This window comes from Felis catus, chromosome A2, assembly GCF_018350175.1.
Source record: "Felis catus isolate Fca126 chromosome A2, F.catus_Fca126_mat1.0, whole genome shotgun sequence".
Lineage (NCBI taxonomy): Eukaryota > Metazoa > Chordata > Mammalia > Carnivora > Felidae > Felis > Felis catus.
Window position 1 is genome coordinate 82,651,697 of NC_058369.1, and position 22,759 is coordinate 82,674,455.

A 22,759-nucleotide genomic window follows, 5' to 3' on the forward strand; every position below is an offset into this window, starting at 1 on the left:
GAAAGGGCAAAAGATTTGAATTTTCACTTCACTAGAGGTGATATTTGAATGGCAAATCAGCACATAGGATGATGCTCAACATCCCCAATAGCAAAATGCAAATTAAAACTACCGTGAAATACCACTACACATCTATTAACATGGCTAAAGTAAAAACCAAAACCAAACAACAACCTGAAAATAACTGGCAAGGACGTGGAGCCACCAGAACCGTCACATGATTCTGTTGGAAATGAGAAGTGGAACAGTGCCACTTGGGAAAACAGCTTAGCAGTTTCTTAAAAAGTGAAACATTTAGTTACCCTATCGCTCTGCAATCCTGCTCTGAGGTATCCACACAAGTGAAATAAAAACTTAGGTCCACACAAAAACCTGTATGCGAATTTGCCTAGTGGCTTTATTCTTATTCACCAAAAACTAGAAACAACCTGAAGGTCCATCAACTGGTGAACGGATGAACACACTGTGGCACGATGGATAGTCTCAGCCACGAAATGGAACAAACTATTTATCTGCCCAACAGCACGAGTGAATCTTAGTTGTGTCATGTCAAATGAAAGATGTCAGCTCCAAAATGTTACATTCTGTATGATCCCCTTTATATGACATTCTCGAATATTAAAACTAAAGGGGCAGAAAACTGATGAGAGGTTTCTAGAAGTTTGGGGTGGGGAGAGGCTACCACGCAAAGAATGGGAAAATTGTGGGGGATTCTGGAACTGCTCTGTATCTTGCGTATGATAGTGATTATATAGCTGTATGGATTTTTCAAAATGAGTGGAACTGTATACTGAAAAGGGCAAATTTTACTGTATGTAAATTATACCTCAATTTTTTTAAGGATCTTTTTCTTTTCTTTCCTTTTCTTTCCTTTTCTTTCTTTCTTTCATTCTTTCTTTCTTCCTTTCTTTCTTAATTTATTTTTTAAATTTACATCCAAGTTAGTTAGCATATAGTGCAACAATGATTTCAGGAGTAGATTCCTTAATGCCTCTTACCCATTTAGCCCATCCCCCCTCCCACAACCCCTCTAGTAACCCTCTGTTTTTTCTCCATATTTATGAGTCGCTTATGTTTGTCTCCCTCCTTGTTTTTATATTATTTTTGCCTCCCTTCCCTTATGTTCATCTGCTCTGTGTCTTAAAGTCCTCATATGAGTGAAGTCATATGATATTTGTCTTTCTCTAATTTCACTTAGCATAATACCCTCTTGTTCCATCCACGTAGTTGTAAATGGCAAGATTTCACTTTTTGATTGCCAAGTAATACTCCATTGTGTGTATATATCTATATCTATGTCTATATCTATATCTATATCTATATCTATATCTATACCACATCTTCTTTATCCATTCATCCATTGATGGACATTTGTCCTCTTTCCATACTTTGGCTATTGTTGATAGTCCTGCTATAAACTTTGGGGTGCATGTGTCCCTTCGAAACAGTATACCTGTATCCCTCGGATAAATACCTGGTAGTGCAATTGCTGGGTCCGTAGGGTAGTTCTATTTTTAATTTCTTAATATACCTCAGTTTTTAAATGTGAAAAAATTAATAGTGTTGAGAAACTGTTTTTAAGCCTGGTGGGAAGTCTTCTTAAATTGGTTACACCGTTTGCAAATAATGTCACCACCACTAGTTTGCTTAGTAACCTCTCTGTTTTCCTCATCATTGCACTAAGGTAAGTCTTAGCCTGATGAAACTGATGATGAATTCTGAGTTCCCAGAGTTAGCAGAATCCGAAATGAAGAGGTTTTTTTTTAATTTTTATTAAAAAAATTTTTTTTAACATTTATTTATTATTGAGAGACAGAGAGAGACAGAGCATGAGCATGGGAGGGGCACAGAGAGGAGGAGACGCAGAATCTGAAGCAGACTCCAGGCTCTGAGCTGTTAGCACAGAGCCCGACGTGGGGCTCCAACTCATAAACCGCAAGATCATGACCTGAGCCAAAGCCAGATGCTTAACCAACTGAGCCACCCAGGCACCCTGAATTGAAGAGGTTTTACACTAATCTTTAGAAAGCATCTTTAATCTTAAAGCTTTTTTAGATCATTTTCTTCATCACAGAAATACATCCCTGTCTGAAGTGGGAGACAGTGGAAATAGGAATGAGAATAATCAATCATAAGGTACCCATTTCATGGGAGAAATGATGGAAACTGATAATAGCCACCTCTTGCCAAAGACAGAAGTGGAAACAAGCTATTCAGAGGATACTCTTGAACTCCAGCTAAACCCATGCCTCTGTGGTACCCAGATGAGATTTTCACACCCCCTTCATCTGCCTCTATAAGCCATTCGTTCATGGGCAAGACTCAGGCATCAGATTAACTCACTTCTGGACTGAGGCCCTACAAATGATGTGCAACTATATCCCCATTAATATGTCCCCAGGGAACAAAGTGCCCCCCCCCCCCGCCTTTTTTGAAACAATTCTGGCTGTTTAAAAAATAAAATGTATTAGTAGAAGCAAAGGTCTTGTGTCTGGAGTCCTCTGATTTTGTCGTTATCATATTTCATCAAGGCTATCCTCAGACAATTTTTTTTCTGTATCCAGTTTTATTTCTCAAAACACTGCCCTCTCATCCATCTCTCTCTCTCTCTCTCTCATATATATATATATATATATATATATATAACCCAGAAATGGACCCACAAACGTATGGCCAACTGATCTTTGACAAAGCAGGAAAGAATATCCAATGGAATAAAGACAGTCTCTTTAGCAAGTCGTGCTGGGAAAACTGGACAGCGACATGCAGAACAATGAACCTGGACCACTTTCTTACACCATAAACAAAAATAAACTCAAAATGGATGAAATGGACCTAAATGTAAGACAGGAAGCCATCAAAATCCTCGAGGAGAAAGCAGACAAAAACCTCTTTGATCTTGGCCGCAGCAACTTCTTACTCAACATGTCTCCAGAGGCAAGGGAAACAAAAGCAAAAATGAACTATTGGGACCTTATCAAAATAAAAAGCTTCTTCACAGCAAAGGAAACAATTAGCAAAACTAAAAGGCAACCGACAGAATGGGAGAAGATATTTGCAAACGACATATCAGATAAAGGGTTAGTATCCAAAATCTATAAAGAACTTATCAAACTCAACAGACATGAATAGGCACTTCTCCAAAGAAGACATCCAGATGGCCAACCGACACATGAAAAAATGCTCAGCATCACTCATCAAATCAAATCAATACAAATACAAATCAAAACCACAATGAGATACCACCTTAAACCTGTCAGAATGGCTAACATTAACAACTCAGGCAACAACAGAGGTTGGTGAGGATGCGGAGAAAGAGGATCTCTTTTGCATCGTTGGTGGGAATGCAAGCTGGTGCAGCCACTCTGGAAAACAGTATGGAGGTTCCTCAAAAAATTAAAAATAGAACTACATTACGACCCAGCAGTTGCACTAGTAGGTATTTATCCAAGGGATACAGGTATGCTGTTTCAAAGGGGCACGTGCACCCCCATGTTTATGGCAGCGCTGTCAACAATAGCCAAAGTATGAAAAGAACACAAAATGTCCATTGATGGATGAATGGATAAAGAAGACGTGGTACATATATACAATGGAGTATTACTCGGCAATCAGAAAGAATGAAAGCTTGTCATTTGCAACTACGTGGATGGAACTAGGGGGTATTATGTTAAGCGAAATTAGTCAGTCAGAGAAAGACAAATATCATATGGCTTCACTCATATGAGGACTTTAAGACACAGAGCAGATGAACATAAGGGAAGGGAGGCAAAAATGATATGAAAACAGGGAGGGGGACAAAACAGAAGAGACTCATAACTATGGAGAACAAACAGAGGGTTACTGGAGGGGTTGTGGGAGGGGGGATGGGTTAAATGGGTAAAGGGCATTAAGGAATCTACTCCTGAAATCATTGTTGCACTATATGCTAACTAATTTGGATGTAAATTAAAAAAATAAAATTTAAATTAAAAAAAAAGAAAATTATGAAAAAAAACCCAACTTACTCATTTCTGATCACAAAATACAGGGAAGCAGCAAGGGCAATGCTTGTAGCCTCTTGGTTCTAGGTCTTCCCACCCTATGCACGATGATGAATACCTTTGGACCACACCAGGCTCACACTCCCCCGCAAACACCTTCCCATATTCTAGCAGCTGCAGAGTATCGTGTACAACCACTTGAGAAGTTAGTTTCAAACAGATGCCTCACTCACAATGCAGAGTCCCCTCCAATTACAGTTTTCCAGCTCACGTTTGCAAATACTGAAACTGAAGTAACTATGGTTGTTCCTGCTATTGATCTAAAACTCTTTCATAAACAAGTAGGTCACAGACAAATTATGCCTTCACAGATCTTACAGATGTGTAAAGTGACTTTTTAAAGAGAGGTCTTTCTTAAACAGGAGTGGTGACTAAGCCCTTTCTGTGTCCCCAGCCTTCTAAACCCCGGATGGCAGCTCTTGGATCCCCCACATCCCAGGGCGGTAATGGAGGAAGGGCAGGTCAGGCCCAGCATGAAGAATAAACAATCTTTACTGTGTCAGATTGGGAGTCATAGGGTTTTGAGGGTCTCTGTAGACTGGTCATGTTTCTTCTCCATCTTCTTTTTGGTTTGTTTCCATAACCTCATGAGCTGTTCTAATGAATCTTGGCCTTCTCCTTCCTCTCCTCGTCCAGGGTGGCTGTCACCTCTTGGTACTTCCAGCCAATGTTGTGAGCCAGGCATCCCAGATGGACAAACTTTCATGGATGAGACACAGTCTCCAGGGCAGCAGTAAACATCAACAGACTTTTTCTTGTCAGAGGGTGGTGGGCTCCCATCCAACAGCCTGAGGTGGTCAGAGCCACCTGGCCTTCTTCATCTGGTGGGCAGAAGTCTCTACTGTTTGCCCAAAGATGTGGTAGGGGCCCAGGACCAGTTGGTGTCCATACACTTGTGGAGGAAGGCCAGGTATTTTAACTTGTTTCTATAGAAGTTTCCAGAAAAGCTCATTGCCCTCACAGTGGACAACCACCACCTTCCAAGCCAGCACTACCTGCTTGACAATGATGAGCCATGATGGGTACCTAGAGGCCCAGGAGGTAGCTTCAGTCATCAAGCATGAGACCTGCCTTTCTGCCATTTTTGGAAGATGCCTCCATTTGGATGCCTCCAAATTTTTTAAAAACTTCCATTCAACATACTTTTGTTGACACCTACTAACATTATAGAGGAGATCTATGCACTGAAAAGGCAGCTGTGAAGATGGCAATATTTCTATCTTCATGGATCTTACTATCATATTGAAAGAGACAGAAAATTAATATATAAATAGGTAATAATAAGCCTGATAATGATAAGTACAACACAAGAAAATAAGGTAACGTGAGAAGGTAGAGAGATGTGGGGTACTATTTTATTTTATTTATTTATTTTTAATTTTTTTGATGTTTATTTTTGAGAGAGAGAGAGAGAGAGCGAGCAAGCAGGGCAGAGCAGAGAGAGAGGGAGACACAGAATCTGAAGCAGGCTCCAGGTTCTGAGCACAGAGCCCAACGCAGGGCTTGAACTCACAGACCACAAGATCATGACCTGAGCTGAAGTCAGACACTTAATGGACTGAGCCACCCAAGTACCCTGGGGTACTGTTTTATTTTTTTTTTAAATTTTTTTTTTTCAACATTTATTTATTTTTGGGACAGAGAGAGACAGAGCATGAACGGGGGAGGGGCAGAGAGAGAGGGAGACACAGAATCGGAAACAGGCTCCAGGCTCTGAGCCATCAGCCCAGAGCCCGACGCGGGGCTCGAACTCACAGAGTGCGAGATCGTGACCTGGCTGAAGTCGGACGCTTAACCGACCGCACCACCCAGGCGCCCCGTGGGGTACTGTTTTAGATAAGGTGGTCAGGGAAAGCCTATCTGATGAGCTGACACTGAGAGGGGAATTGAATGTCGGGTAGCAAGTCATGTGGGGACAGATGGAACATGTGCAAAGACAAGGCTTGGCATGTTGGCAGAATGGTAAGTAGGATGTGGAGGCAGAGGGGGCAAAGGCAAGATCAATTGGGGCTTCAGTGAGGAGTTTGAATTTTATTCTAAGTGTTCTGGAGGCCATTGGATGGTCTCACGAAGGGGGATATTTTATTCTATTTATTTATTTTTATTTATTTATTTTTTAAAGTTTATTTATTTTGAGAGAGAGAGAGAGCATGAGTGGGGGGAGATGCAGAGAGAGAGAATCCCAAGCAGACTCCATGCTGACAGCACAAAGCCTGACATGGCGCTGGATCCCATGAACTGTGAGATCATGACCTGAGCTGAAATCAAGAGTTGGACACTTAACCAACTAAGCCTCCCTGGCGACTCTAGGGAACATTTTAAAAGGCTAACATGGCTGCTGTGTGCAAAATAAATTGCAGGCAGAAGCCAGACATCAGTCAGGAGGCTATTGTGGTCGCCCAGGCAGGACATGATGGTGGCCTAGGCTAGGCAGGTGGTGAGAAGGGGCTAGATTCATGAAATGTTTTGAAGACAGACTAGGCTGGACCTGCTGATGGAGTGGATATAGGGTGTGAGGGAAAAGGAACAGTCAAGGAGGACCTGAGGTTTTCTTTTGTCTTTATTCACCAGAATATGTGCTGACCTTCAGGCAGTCGTGTGCTAGGCACTGGAGATGTGAAGATGAACAAGACACGATTAGTGACTCCAGGAACTCATCGTGTACAATTTCAGAATTCTGGACTTCCAGGGGCAAGTACGGAGTGCTGTGGGGTGGGCACATGAAAATCAATTGTTCTGTATTTGGGACGTGGAGAGGGCTTTAGTTTGAGTTTAAAAGGAGCATAGACACAGAAATAGAGAAGACTATCCCAGAAAGTGGAATCAGCAAGTGCTGGGTGGATTGTGGGGATGGTGAGGGGTGTCTGGGATAGCAGAAGAAGAGATAGCTGGGAGAGCAGGTCGGGGAGAACTTCACTGGAAAGAGAGTTGGGAAGCTTTTAAGCAGGAGGGTGATAGGGAGGATCTTCCTCCTTATCTAACAGGTTGAGTCATTCACTGATACTGACAAAGGAATTATACTTGAACTAACACTTAACTAACTGCATGTTGCTTCGATCAGAGTATCATGTTGTTTTAGATTCTTTTATAAATAAATCAAATTTCCTTTTCTCTTACTGGTATTGGCAAGCAGAAGCATGATCACTCTTTGGCTGAGAAATACTATTAATCTTGCTGTAAATGAATATTTATTCAATTATCTACTCTGTGCCAAGCAACTGTGTCGACTGCTGGGAATTCAGCATGAACAAGATGACATTCTTGCCCTTGCAAAGCTTGTTATATGAAGTAGATATAGAACAAATGATTTCAAATGTGATGGACCATCAAAAGAAAAGTTTTTTAAAAAGTAAAGGGTGCTACAGAAGCATTTAATGGGGTGCTAACCTCATTTAGGAGTTCAGGGAGGCCTCCCTGAGCAAATGGTCTTGAAGTGAAAACTAGATCGATTAAAATTTTATTATTAGCAGCAATGTCATCCCCTATTTCTTCAATAATTAGCCTTTTTTTCAAGTCGTTGCTTCTCTTCTGCTTTGAATCATGCCTACTTCTTGCCTAATGTGAAGAGAGAGAAAACCCAAATCTTTCACTTTCACATACCCCAAACTAAACTTTTCAGTATATTCCAGAGTGAGCCTCACAATTTGGACTTCCCTGCATTCACACATTCACACCCTCATTCCTGTGTGCTTGGCACTGGAGGGGACTCCAGATAGACTCCCACAGTGCAAACCCAGGATGTGAGCTGTAGGGTGACCTGAGATGAAGTGACAATGAGCTTCCTCATTTGAAGGACATGCAGAGGGACATGGAGTTCATTCAGCAGGTGTTGGAGACTCACTGGAGGGTCTGAGTTGGACTTTGTAATGTCAGGACTCATGAACATGGGAGACAGGAAAGAGAATTGAAATCTAGAGTTGAGGCAGCATAGATTTGTATTTTAGCTTTACTACTGACTAGCCGTGTAGCTTTGGGCAAATGACCCAACTTCTCTGTGCCCAAATGATACATTATCTACCTTAGACATCTGTTGTGAAAATTAAAATCACCCAAACTTTTGTAAAAACTAAGTGAGGATCTACCATTTTGGGGCACATAGTAAGCACTTGTAAATAATAGCGATAATAATGAACAAACAAAACAAAACAAAAAAAACCCAGCTAACATTTGCTGGGCATTTACTCTTAATGCTAAATGTCGTGCATGCATTCTGTCATTCAAATTGCACAACAAAGCACCTGAGAGAGGACCAGAGCCCAGGAGGCATTCGGATAAAAGGAACTGTCATGAAGGATCCCTGCTGGGATCACAGGCCTGACCCTGAACTTAGGACCCCAAGGGCTGCTGTAAGCTTAGCAGCATGTCCCCAGTTATTGCACCCTTTTTTCCCCACCAGGCAGCTGATAACGCCAGAGAACCCTTACTCCCTACCTATTGGTTTGTGAAAACCTCCTGCATCTCCCCTGCTCTGATAGTCAAGAACAAATGATGATACTATTTGAAACCATCTGAGCCCTCATTCATGTTCATGTTATAGTTCCCAAGAAGTGTGGCGGACAAGGGTCTGTGTGGCACAGGGCACGGATTGGTGGGAAGGGAGGGAGTGACAGGAGCCTGGGCTTGACAACATTGGAGAGACCAGCTGAAGACAGAAGGCGGTCTGGGTGGGAGGGAGATGGGTGGGGCTGTGGGAAGTAGTGAGTCTGCCTCATCTTAATTTTTTTTTTTTTTTTTTAACATTTATTCATTTTTGAGAGAGAGACAGAGTGTGAGCAGGGAAGGGCAGAGAGAGAGAGGGAGACACAGAATCTGAAGCAGGCTCCAGGCTCTGAGTCGTCAGCACGGAGCCCAACGCAGGGACTATGAGATCATGACCTGAGGCGAAGTCAGAGGCTTAACTGACTGAGCCACCCAAGCGCCCAGAGTCTGCCTCACCTTGAAAAGGAGAGTTTGGGCTGGGTTTTCATTAATGCTGCCTATGAATTTTCATTTTTGCAAATAAAGTCTCAGAACTTCCTAGAAACAAACCAATGGGTATCAATTTCTGTAGCACTTAGGGCTCATACAAAATGTCCTATTTCACACGGGTTTAATTTCATTTTAGCAAAAGGTAAGGCTGTTTATTGAAGACATTTCTCCAGAAATAAAGATGAACGGAGGAAAAATACCCGACACTCTATTGAACTATCACTGCAGATGATGGTTCATCAGGGCCTGGGATTTGTACAGGTCTGTGCACTTGCAGAAAAACCCTACTGTGCCAGCTTGCTCCGCCGAGTGCTCAGGCAGCAGCCTAAACAAGGGGCTGCAGACAGGCAGGGGAGCCAAAGGCTGGCTTGGGAGGAGGATATTGGCAATTGGGTGCAGAGGGTGAATTGTTGGCAGCAGTGCAGACTCAGACATGAAGGCCAAATTTGTGCAGCAGGCTCCCTTCTGAACAATACACATCTGCTGAAAGAGGAGGACCCAGTTCCTGGGCTGTGTGCACATTTGCAGCCTAAACGCTTGGCTCTTTGTCTCTTCAGCTTCAGTATCACCTCCTCCGAGGCCTCTCTCACCACCTTGTCCAAAGTGGTTATTTTCTGGTGCAGGTCCTTAGTCTCGTTCACAACATTGACTACAATTTATTTGTGTGTCTCTCTTGCTAGAATATAAATCCTATTTGACACAAACTGTGATCTGTCTTGTTTGCTGTTGCAACTTAAGTCTCTGACAGTACTGGGTGCATACTACCAAGTGTTCAATAAATATCAGTTGGATGAAAAATAAATAGATCGGCCAAAGATCACTCATTCCCCTTTCTTGAAAGTGGCATAGCAGCCAACTCTAGTAATTTCCAGAAATGTGGAGAAACCTGGTATATTTGTAATAAATGCATGTGAATTGCAGGGGAGCAAGATTTACCACCCCAAAATGTGTTTCTTTGGCATGAGGATTATTTTAGGGTGACTATTTTTGAGAAACAAAGACTCAAGAAGTTTTTCTTTCTGCCTGCCCCCCTAAACTGCCCCAAAACATTTAGACAGGGGAGGCTGCAACAAAAAGAGAGTTATCACCAGAGATGCGGTTCTTTTATATCAGAAAGACTTCTCAGTGTGGCATGGCAAACATCTGCTCTTGCTGTCTTTCTGTGAATTGTCTTCGTCTCCCAACCCCTCTACCCTCTTCTCCTTAGCTCAGGTAGCATATAAACCTCATTTACCTGGCTGCCTGTGGATCTCATGTTCTCTGGGACCCCTCTACATATATGATTGAATGTGTTTTTCTTGTTAATCTGTCTCATGTCAATCTGATTAGACCACCAGAAGAATGTAGAAGGGTAGAGAAAAAAATTTCCCTCCCTGACAGTTGGCAGGATTTACTTCATGGTGTGGACACTGCTCATTCTGAGGCTGCTATAGCTGAGACATCCTGACACCTCGGACAAACAGCATCAGAAGGTAAGAATTCTTACCACAAGGGTTTCCTGGATCTCTGCTGACAGGGTCTGTTGGAAGCAAGCATGATGAGAGTCTCCTCCCCCCTTTTCCCCACCCCCTAAATTTAGCTTAGCAGGATAAAGTATTTGTGGAACTAGTTCCTTGGACATAGGAACTCTAGTTAAAATTTGGTAATGAGTACCCTTGACTTTTATCCATTGTTTTCCTCCCAAAGATGGTCCCTGTTTTTGTCTCTGCCTTTTGTGTAGTTTGTCATAAGGAGGAAGAGCCATAGGGCAGAACACAGGCATAGGCACCATAAGCCCGCTATTCGAGCGTGGCTCACAGACCATGGTTACCAGACCGGCATCTGTGCAAACAAACTTGGCCGTGAGTCCCCTATGTAAAAACTGGATGGGGTTTTTCCTTTTGTCTTATTCCATGTCCTGAGAATTTGGCTTTACGACTAGTGAGAATATTCTCTTTGGTCTCTGCCATGCAGAAGGTACACTTACCAGGGTGCACCAGCTGAATAGAGTGGGGTTCCATGGCACGGACTCCCAAACAGCACTCTCTTCATCCAACCATGCCAGCTCTCAGGGGAGTTTGCCATAAAGGGTCCCAGTCCATAAGGAGCCCTTGTAGCCTCAACCTTCCTTTCTTTGTTAGTGCTGGGAAAGTCTCATTCCAATAGCACCTGCCTGGTGTCACAGATTAGCAGGTTTGTGACTGGAGGCATCTCGAGTATTCACTACACCGTCCTTACCACCTGTGCAACAAAGGCTTTTGCTTTCCTAGGCAATCTTTGGGAATGAACTTGCTGGATCTTGTGAGGGCTGCATATTTTGTATTCTCTTGTGGGATGCTTCTTACGTCCTTGGTCAAGCCATAAAAAAGCTTATTAGTTTGAGTTGCTATTGAGATTAATAGATCCTACTTGTCAATGGCCAGAGGATGGATTTTTGAATTGAAAACTTCTATAGTTGAAAAATTTTGGAGAGCTCTCATCCTAAACTATTGTCTTACTGGCGTCTGTGGAAAAGACCAAATTAAAAAGTGGATACAAAGAATTTTAATGGCTAGCCTTAGGGACTCCTTTTTACAAGATGAAAGAACAGAAATTAAAACTCCACATTCAATGTAAATTCCTCCTTCCTAAAATCCAAAGAATTAAGCATGCCACCTTCCAGCACACCTGCTTATTTGATGTCTGAGAACTGCTGTTCCAGAAACTGTAGATACAAAAAAAAAAAAAAAAAAAAAAAAAGGCACAATCTTACTAAATTTGTTCTATGCATGGCTTGGGCTTTCTGTGTGCCTGAGATTTGCAGGCTCTCCGTTCTTTTGACTGACTTTGGGTCTTGAGAAGGTAGTATCCTTTGCACCCTTTTTAAAGATGCCTCTTTGATGCATGAAGTTTTTTCCATATTGCCCAAATATATATTGTTTGTCCAAGCTAAAAACTGACAAGATATTTAAATGCCGTTTTTTGTGGGGGAAGGGTAGTAGTATTTTGGTTAAAAGTTGATTAGAAGTTGGAAGCTGATCTTCAAAGCCTGATAGGATTTTTTAAAGTCTCTTCCCCAAACCTAAAACTTATGGGCCCAGAGGGAGAGAAGCAAATGGAGACAATGTAACTGGACGGTGGGTCAACCCTTTAATATCATTTAGGCTGCAACCTAACTCTTTGGGGAAAAAAAATTGAGAGCAACTGTTCTTATCTTATAAATCTTTGCAAAATGAAAAATAAAATGTAGTTCTGGAGGTAATACAAGGTCCCATCTATTCCTTTAAAAGATTTTTTTTTTCATGTTTATTTATTTTTGAGAGAGAAAGAAAGAAGAGAGACAGAGCGCAAAGCTGGGGAGGAGCAGAGAGAGAGGGAGACACAGAATCCAAAGCAGGCTCCTTCCAGGCTCTGAGCTGTCAGCACAGAGCTGAAACTCACCTGAGCCACCTAGGTGCCCCATCATCTATTCCTTTTTACCAATCTTAAAACCTTCCCAGTTTATCTCAAAAGGCTTGTGAGTTGTTGGCCTTAGGAAACCAAAGTCCTTCTTGAAGGAACTTCCATTCTTTCTTTGTCCCTTGAAGATGTAAATCTTACTATATCTTTGAAAGGTAAACACCCCAGGAGATACCTAAAACAATGCCCACATTTGCCTAAAACTAAAGGGGAAAAAAAGAAGAAAAGAAAAGAAAAGGAAAGGAAAGGAAAGGAAAGGAAAGGAAAGGAAAGAAAAGAGAAGAAAAGAGAAGAAAAGAAAAGAGAAGAGAAGAAAAGAAAAGAGAAGAAAAGAAAAGAAAAAGAGGCCTAAATTTTAAAAAATACAAACTGCCGAGGTGTCTGGGTGGCTCAGTCAGTTAAGCAGCTGACTTTGGCTCAGGTCATGATCTTGCAGTGGGTTTGAGCCCCTTGGTGGGCTCCGTGCTAACTCCGGCTCTGTTTCTCTCTCTCAAAAATAAATAAACATTAAAAAAATTAAAAAAAAAAAAAACAAACACAACAAAACTGCTCCACAACGTCCATAAGATGACTTGTCAAGGACAAGCACAAATCAGGCATCCTCACCAATATTACTAGTAAAAAGCTTCAGCTATTTACTAGTAATATTGAGCAGATAATCTTACAAACTAGTGAGTTTTATATTGTTGTATCTGATTCATAGCTAAATTTTCAAAATTCAAAGCTGTAAGATCTTTTTGTGTTTATATATGTCCGTATATGTACAACATAGAAACGGTATTTTTCTACCTCCACTTGCCATTGCCAAAATTAATTTGTAAAAGAGCTCTATTTAATGATTAGTTTCAAGTTAAGTGCTTATAAATCAAGCATTTCTAAATCTCAGAAAGATGATAGAAACTAACCCAAATGTTCTCAAGTTTATGTGATCTAGGATAGTTTTCAGGAAATTAAAGGTAGTTTAAGTTTGTTGGTTTAATTAATATGGGCATATCTTTAGAGTTTCCACATTAAGTGTAATACCATATTCTACTTAAAGTCAAATAAATTCATGTTATTTTTGTTACAAAATTTGTCAGCAAAAAACAACCAACCAACCAACCAAACAAACAAATGAAAGAAAATCTTAAGATGATAGCTAAGGGCTTTGCTGTCTCATGAAATTTTCAGGTGTAATCTAAGCATGATTGTTAAGAACAAATGAATTAAGTAGATGTGATTGAGGTAAGACTTTTTAGGTGAACTTTTTAGCAATGATTGTTTTTTGAAAGGTTTCCGTAGTTTTCCAAATCTCTTTGGTAACTTCCACCCTTAGAATTTTGCTAAGTTAAATTAAATGATGAGAATTCATTGACCGTCTAGATCATTTCCAAAGAAAATAAAATACTGAAACATTAATTGCTAAACAAGTCTAAGTTTACCTGTTTATTGTCTTCTCATCACAGGGAAACTAAAGGTGTTCGGGTGTGTTAGTAAATGTGTCTTGTGCCACATTTAAAGACTACATATACTATTAACAGGGGGCATAGGCCTGTGTGCTGTGGGGTCTCTGGGATGGTTTTCTGACATTGCAGCATAGCGCCTTCATTTCCTGGATATTTTCTATATGGGCTTTTTTTTTTAACATTCTTTTTTTTTTTAATTTTTTGATGTTTATTTATTTTTGAGAGAGAGAGAGACAGCGTTTGAGAGGGGAAGGGGCAGAGAGAGAGGGAGACACAGAATCTGCAGCAGGCTCCAGGCTTTGAGCTGTCAGCACAGAGTCCAATATGGTGCTCAAACTCACAAGCCGTGAGATCATGACCCGAGCTGAAGTCGGACGCTTAACCAACTGAGCCACCCAGGGGGCCCTTAAAAAAATTTGTTTTTAATGTTATTTTTAAGAGAGAAAATGAGAGAGAGTGAGTGTGTGTGTGTGTGAGGAGAGAAAGAGGGGCAGAGAAAGAGGGGGACAGAGGATCAGAAGCAGGCTCTGTGCTGACAGCAGAGAGCCCAATGCAGGTCTCGAACTCACAAACCATGAGATCATGACCTGAGCTGAACTCGGATGCTTAACTGACTGAGCTTCCCAGGTGCCCCTTTCCATGTGGGTTATGCTCTGCTTGGTTCTATGCTCTTCTTGGATTGTGCCCCCCACAATGACCTCATCTGAACATGATCGCATCTGCAGATACCCTCTTTCCATGTAAGGTCTCATGCACAGGTCCCCATCAGTGTCAGGCCATGCACCCTGAAGTGTCTAAACTCTGGGAATAATCCAAGGAGACTACCTGTGGATTCAGAGGAGCTGGCTCATGTGCAGTCTCACCACACCTCCTGCCCTCATGTCTTTAGCAGCTCTAGGCCTTTTCCAAGGTAGATGGGAAAGAGAGAGTAGAACCAAGGAGAGCAATGACTAGGCAACTCTCCAGCACAAGGATGGCAAGAGTTGGAGAGTCACCCATGAAGAAGGTCACTCAACCTGCTGTTACTTAGTTCCTTTGTGATCACTAAAGAGATGTTGCTGGGTGAACTGGGCAGACGCTGGGCCCCAGGGCCTCGACCCAGCCAGAGCCAAAGGATTTGCTGAAGGTTCGTGGTTTTTGTCATGAGAATGAATTTAAGGACAGGCATGCAGCACAATGGATGAATAACAGAAGCATGAAAGTTTATTAAACTAAAAAGTGCATTCTTGAGATCTGAGAGCAGCTGAGCCCGGGAGAGAGGGAGAGAGAGAGAGAGAGAGAGCAAGAGAGAGAGCTGCACACCCTGAGTGTTGGGTTTGCATCTTTTATTGACAGTTATTAACCAGGGGGCAGAATATTAATTTTTGGGAGTGAGAAGTAGGGTTTGGTACTTTTTCTTGACTCCAGTGTATTAGGAGGCAGCCCAAGATGGAATCCTTTGGGATCAAGGAAACTGATCCCATAGTTAATTCCTACAAAATGAGGACAGTACATTAACTAACTAGGTGTTCATTACCAAAATCCTCCTTGGCTTCTGAAATGGTGTCCCATTAGGAAATTGCTGAAAGTTCCTGGGGTTCAGAGTGGCAGGAGGCGTCCCTCTTCTTGACTGCTCTGACACCATTGTACTACCTGAAAGGGGATGTTGGTCTCCCTACACTTCCCTATTGCATTCTAGACTACAGTGGGTGCCAGTGAATGAACTGAAATGCTGTAGAGATTAGAGTTGCTTCTTTCCATTTGAGGGGAGTCAATATTATTGGTGACCAATAATAATATCCTTTGTAAGCCTCTAGCGCTAGTATTAATGGTTAGGGTAGTGGTTCTGGCCTTTGTTAAGAAGGAGAAGCTACCTGGATTGGAAGAACAAATATTGTTAAAATGTTGACACTACCAAAAGCAGTCTGCACATTCAATGCAATCCCAATCAAAATAGCACCAGCATTCTTCACAGAGCTACAATAAACAATCCTAAAATTTGTATGGAACCACAAAAGACCTTAAATAGCCAAAGTAATGTTGAAAAAGAAAACCAAAGCTGGAGGCATCACAATCCCAGACTTTATCCTGTATTACAAAGCTGCAATCCTGAAGACAATACGGTATTGGCACAAAAACAGACACAGAGATCAATGGAATAAAACAGAGAACCCAGAAATGGACCCACAAATATATGGCCAACTAATCTTTGACAAAGCAGGAAAGAATATCCATAGAAAAAAGACAGTCTCTTTAGCAAATGGTGCTGGGAGAATTGGACAGCGACATGCAGAAGAATGAAACTGAACCACTTTCTTACACCACACACAAAAATAAATGCAAAATGGGTAAAAGAGCTAAATGTAAGACAGGAAACCATCAAAATCCTACAAGAGAAAATAGGCAGCAACCTCTTTGACCTCAGCCACAGTAACTTCTTACTTGACATGTCTCCAAAGGCAAGGGAAATAAAAGCAAAAAGGAATGATTGGGACCTCATCAAGAAAAAAGCTTCTGTACAGCAAAGGAAACAATCAACAAAATTAAAAGGCAACCAATGGAATGGGAGAAGATATTTGCAAATGACATATCTGATAAAGGGTTAGTATCCAAAATCTATGAAGAACTTACCAACCTCTACACCCAAAAAACAAATAATCCAGTGAAGAAATGGGCAGAAGACATGAATAGACACTTTTCCAAAGAAGATATCCAGATGACCAACAGACATATGAAAATATGCTCAATGTCACTCATCATCAGGGAAATACAAATCAAAACCACAATGAGATACCACCTCACACTGGTCAGAGTGGCTAAAATTAACAACTCATGAAACAGATGTTGGTGAGGATGTGGAGAAAGGGGAACCCTTTTGCACCACTGGTGCAATGCAAACTGGTGCAGCTACTCTGGAAAACAGTATGGAGGTTCCTCAAAATAATTACAAATAGAATTATCCTGTGGCCCAGCAATTGCACTACTTTATCCAAAGGATATAGGAGTGCTGATTCGAAGGGCACATGCACCTCAATGTTTATAGCAGTGGTATCAACGATAGCTACATTATGGAAAGAACACAAATGTCCATCGACTGATGAATGGATTAAGAAGACATGGTATATATATATATATACAATGGAATACTAGTTGGCTATGAAAAATAATGGAATCTTGCCATTTGCAACAATGTGGATGGAACTGGAGGGTATTATGCTAAGTGAAATAAGTCAATCAGAGAAAGACAAATATCACATGATTTCACTCATATGTGGAATTTGAGAAACTTAACAGATGACCATAGGGAAGGAAAGGAAAAATAAGATAAAAACATAGAGGGAGGCAAACCATAAGAGACTTTTACATACAGAGAACAAACTGAGGTTGATGGAGGTGGGGAAAATGGGCGATGGGCATTAAGGAGGGCACTTGTTGGGATGAGCACTACGTATTGTATGTGTAATCAGTTTGCTGAACGCTGGATTCTCCTCCTGAAGCCAAGACTACACTGCATGTTATCTAATATGAGAATTAAAAAAAAAAAAAAGAAGGGGCAGCTATTTTATATTGTATTAAATGTCATATATCTAAGCTAGAAGTACTTTCAATCTGAGAGCAGGACAGAGAATGCCAAACAGTCCATGGGAAAGGACAAATGAGAAACAGGAAAAAACAAAAGTATGGAACTCCTATCTAATCCAGGCAACTTTCTGCTAACTTTATCCATGATTTAGTCCCAAGGGAGGGGCTCACCACTGAGTGAATGTCCCAATAGGTAATAACTCCAGCTTGTCCCTTTTGGGAAGCACACGGTCAGACATATCTTGGATGTTATGCTCATTGAAGGATCACACCAGGTTATTTAGAGACCTTAGACAGGAGTCTTAAGATTGGTGGCTGTCCTATTGACGTTTATGGCCACCCTGTGCCTGATGAGAACATATTTGTCAAAAGAACAGGAAAAATAAGGACGGTCTGACTTCTGAGCCCAATGCCATTACGGCCAAGGTAATAGTGTCCATCAGAGAGGCAGGAGTCCATCCCTCTCCCTGGTGTACCTATGGGCAAGAGGTTTTTTCCTGAGCACTCAGACAAGGCACATTCCAAGGGTCATGCTATTCAGGACATCTCCAGAAAACAACAAGCAAGAAGTAACTAGAAGGGCTGGGGGAATAAAAGAGACTTACCAAGTAGCAGGAAAAAAAAAAAGGATATACTTTTAGAAATTATGAAATGTATTCATAAATTTACCAATCTAAAGAATGCTGGTTTCACAGACAATTCACAATTGCTTACTTCTTAGTGTAAGCAGGCAGAAAGAAGTGTAAGCAGGCAGAGTTAGAGGTCCCCAGAAAAAGAAAGACAGATATAACTTTCCTGGCGTAAGAAAAATTATTTTGGGCCCCTGCCATCTTGTGAAAATGTAAAAAACAAATAACCATTATCAGGCCAGGAGATTACCTAATCATATCGAGGACAGTTAATCAAGTGGTAAAACTGCCAGTGCTGGTTCAAAGATTGACCTGATGCACATTCTTGAGGTATCTTTGCAGGATCTAACCCCCTTTGAGCCAGATATTGGACCAACTGGAGCCAGAGAATTGATGATGCTGGCCTTTGCTGGCTTCATGACTTTGACATGGACTCAGTCACCTTAAGACAACGTTTGCCCCAATTTCATGTGGATTCCCCATTATGCAAGCCCCTTCATCAATATGTATGCACCCTCATCTTAAAACTTCCTCAGTTTTATTATTCAGGAAGACGCTGCTTTGGGAAAGATTCCTGGTGTTCTCCTTACTTGTTGCAAGTAAAACCCTTCCTTTTCCTATTCATTGGTGTGGTTGTGTCTTTTAGCTCGAGACTCATCAACAGGTGAACCCAGTTTTGGGTAATGGTAGTTCTCACTAGAAATTAAAGTTTCTTTTCTTTTCTTTTCTTTTCTTTTCTTTTCTTTTCTTTTCTTTTCTTTTCTTTTCTTTTCTTCTTTTTTTTCTCTTCCTTCTTTCCCTTCCTTTCCTTTCCTCCTTACTTTTTTCCTTTTTTTTTTTTTTTTTTTTTTTTTTTTTTTTTAAGTAATCTCTATGTTTAGCATGGGGCTGGAACTCACAGTCCTGCTATCAAGAGTCACATGCCGTACTAACTCAGACAGCAGGCACCTGTAGTAATTAAGGTTTCTAAGGGTTCAGAATTCTAATATATATAATTAAAGCTCATAGAAATAATAAGGGAAACATCTTGAAAGAGGACTTTACTTCCATTTTGACCATAGTCTGTACATTCTAAGCGATTAAGTTCTTCTTTCCAGTTTATCTTTTAACCCAGGCAAAAGATCCCTGATGGGAACTGAAACTACCCCTCAAGCAAAGATGACTGCCCTGATACCAGCAAGACCACGTATGACTGACCCCAAGACAGTGATGGATTTGATCTTTACTGCCCCACCTTTACCGCATGTACCCACCGACGTTTTCCGACATTTTCCTAATATAAACCTAGAAGTATTTTCAGCCCTTTGGAGACAGTCTTTGAGATGTTAGTCTGCTGGTTTCTTGATATTGTCCTCTATAAAATAAATTCCTTTCTTGTTTCACCTCCCTCGTCTCCCCAGCTTTTGGATTTTGTCAGCGGCAAGTGGCTGAACCTGGTCTGTTTAGGACTCCTGAGTGTGCTCTTGCATACTTGGGCCCCAATTACAATCTCTGTAGGCAAGTAAAATGTGTGTTGAGGAAAAAGAAAGTTGTAAAAGGTCTATGGAAAAAGGAATCTTTGGAAAGGAATTATTTTGCACAGTCAGGGCTGGCTACGACTGGAATTTATTATTTATTTATTTATTTATTTATTTATTTTTAATATATGAAATTTACTGTCAAACTGGTTTCCATACAACACCCAGTGCTCATCCCAAAAGATGCCCTCTTCAATACCCATCACCCACCCCCCTGGAATGAATTTAACTAAGTGAATGAGCTTTAATATCAAAAGTCAGCTGGTACAAAATTAAAATTTGGTTTTCTCTCTTTTAATAGTCTTTTGGACTATTGGTATGCCCTTGATAACATAAGATTGTGAAGAGTTTTTCATTACCCTTAATGTTATCTCCCCTGAAAACAAATTCTGTGTTTTATCAATATAATGTCCTATGCTTCCTGTTATCTTAATCCAGTCTTTTCATTACTGAAGAAAACTGAATCTTCTCAACATTAAACGAATTAAGTTTGCTCACAAATATGTAACCATCTCTATTTACCTTTTAAATCTTTTACTGTCATTTTAATTACGTAGGCAATTAAGTATTGTTTCATAGTTATCTGTGATCTGTTGGAGAGGAATAATTTCCTCTGTCCCTCAACATCCTTCTAGGTGTTCTGAGTCACATTAACATGAGACAGATTAGCAGGAGAAAATTAAATTTAATAGGGTATATATAGAGAATCCACACAGGCATGGAAATTCCAAAGACAGGCAACATGATGCTTATATGAGCTAAGGAGGGGGTAGAGGGTCAGAGGATACAAAGGGGAGGAAGATCATTAGCAGGAAGGTAAGAGGAAGTATTTAGAAAACAAAATTTGCCCTATAATGCAGATAAGTTTCTTAGGTAAAGAAGAATTTCTATTAATAGCTCTCCTCCTGGCACAAGCAGGCAGTTGAGGGGGAGATAAATAGCTTTTCCTGAATCTACTGGTCTTGATTACTTTTAACTCAAAGTAATGTTCATGCCAAAGCAGTCAATCTTGGGGTGGCCTATGCTTGGCTCCTATAATTCCTATTTAATCAAATATTCAAACCTTTGGATATTGTTGACAAACTTCCCACAATTCAAATTCTAAATGAAGTCTTTTTAACTTAAAAATAACTGTGAGGGGCGCTTGAGTGGCTCGGCTGGTTGAGCATCCAACTCTTGATTTTGGGTTCAGGTCATGATCCCAGGGTTGTGGGATCATGAAGCCTGCTTGAGATTTTTTCTCTCTCTCCCTCTGCCCCTCTCCCCTGCTTGCACATTCTCTCTCTCTCTCAAATAAAACAAAACAAAACAAAACAAAACAAAACAAACAAAAAAAAAAACACTTTGAGATGTGAGATATTCCATCCCTGGAATATTTCAAAAGATTTGCTCTCTCTCCTTATAAAAGAGAGCTATTAAACTAGGCTTGTTTGCTTTGTTAAATTACATGAGAAGCATTGTAAAATAAGTGATGATAAACCTTAGATTATATTGTATATGTCAATATTATTAATATAAGTGTTCTAGAAATTGTATAAAATTCTTAAGATTATGATAGGTCTAGTATAACGTTATCAGTCATAATTCTAGTTATTATTTACAATTTTTTAAATGTTTATTTATTTTTGACACAGAGACAGAGCATGAGCAGGGGAGGGGCAGAGAGAGAGGGAGACACAGAGTCTGAAACAGGCTCCAGGCTCTGAGCTGTCAGCACAGAGCCCGATGTGGGGCTCGAACTCACAGACCATGAGATCATGACCTGAGCTGAAGTCAACCGACTGAGCCACACAGGTGACCCAACTAGTTATTATTTTAAATTTATGTCACAGAAATAGCCAAATTTCCTAGTCAATTTCATTGTAACTCTAATAAGACCTTTAACCAAGCCATTTTTAAGTCTTTTATCATTTATAGACAGTATTCTTTTACTCAGATGCTTTTACAAAAGTGTTCCTGCTAAAATGCTTTATTTTCAACAAGATTCATGGAAATGACTGTAGAATACAGTTTTCTGATAATTTTAAGATCACAAAACTGGACTGGGTAAGAATTTGCAGAACTAAAGGAAAAACTGAATTCAAATGAACAAGAATTAATTACATGGGACTAAATGAACTGATGAAGATGATTATAATTTTAACAACTTTTTATTTAAAATATTCTTTAATTTTCTGTTTCCTAGGTGTAAGGAAGCCTTTCCTCTTAAGCTAAGTACAGTTTACAGCAATTTGGTAAATTATAATTTTGTGAGCAAAATTGAAACATTTATTTTTTCTCTCTACCTGATCCCTCCAGAATTCAGAAAGTCTCAGTGAATATTCTTTTATTATTATTATTATTATTTTTAATATGAAATTTATTGTCAAATTGGTTTCCATACAACACCCAGTGCTCATCCTAACAGGTGCCCTCCTCAATGCTCATCACCCTCAGTGAATATTCTTTAATTTTCATGGCAATACAGTTATTTGTATAAGTTCAATAAGAATCCGTTCTTCTTGTAACAGGACACTGTTGGAAACATTGGTTATATGACCAAGGTTTTGACTGGAATGTCATACTGGAGAGAGACATGCATAGATTCAGATATGACCAGATAGCACTAAGGAATTAAGGTTGAATTTATGAAGTCAATAAAGCCCCTTTGAAATATCAGCCTGGTACTTTGGATAAGCCTTACTAGATGAATAAGGAAAGTCACTTCCTGGTAGGTGCAGGAACCTCAGAATATTTTAGGGACTTTGAGAAGAGAGGAATTAACCCAAATCTATAGCTCTGGCAAGCAAAGTCTGATAGCAAGTATTTGGTTTAGCTCCTTAGCTTTGAGAGGCTGTTCAAGCTGGAAATTTCTTATGAAAAGTTCCAGCAAAGTAGATTTAAAAGAGCCTATGTGATCACTTGCTATTCTTGCTTTACTTACACAAAAAAATCAGGCCAAATTTATTGAAACTAGGCTTATTTTTCAAAAAAGTTAGTCCTAATTTGGCTATCTTTGGTAGTTATGAAGGTGATTATAGAGAGAAAAATTATGTTCCAACAGCACTTTTGTGTCTAGAAGATTCTAATAGTGTCCATTGTAAACTGGACTGACTCCTGAGTTCTTCTAGCTACAGATCTCCAAACTTACATTTCCAATTTGTCTCCCATCATTCTGACTTGGAATTATTAAGAATTAA

The 22,759-nt window shown here is 40.3% G+C and overlaps 1 protein-coding gene, 1 long non-coding RNA gene and 1 pseudogene across 13 annotated transcripts in view; 1 reads left to right on the forward strand and 2 right to left on the reverse strand.

Annotated features, from left to right (window-relative positions):
• The window catches only part of LOC109497440, a 41,643-nt gene extending 20,876 nt beyond the window's left edge, over positions 1 to 20,767 (forward strand). Inside the window, exons 5-6 of one of the 2 annotated variants that reach the window (XR_006594839.1) lie at positions 6,615 to 10,483; positions 19,161 to 20,767. This is a non-coding gene — a long non-coding RNA (uncharacterized LOC109497440). Of the gene's footprint in view, positions 1 to 6,614; positions 12,713 to 19,160 lie in introns of those variants that run through there. The other variant, XR_002153637.3, reaches the window with a different exon arrangement.
• The window catches only part of MAGI2 (membrane associated guanylate kinase, WW and PDZ domain containing 2), a 1,363,649-nt gene that overhangs the window by 12,376 nt on the left and 1,328,514 nt on the right, over positions 1 to 22,759 (reverse strand). The window lies entirely within an intron of this gene.
• On the reverse strand, positions 4,185 to 5,455 carry LOC109497438 (annotated as a pseudogene).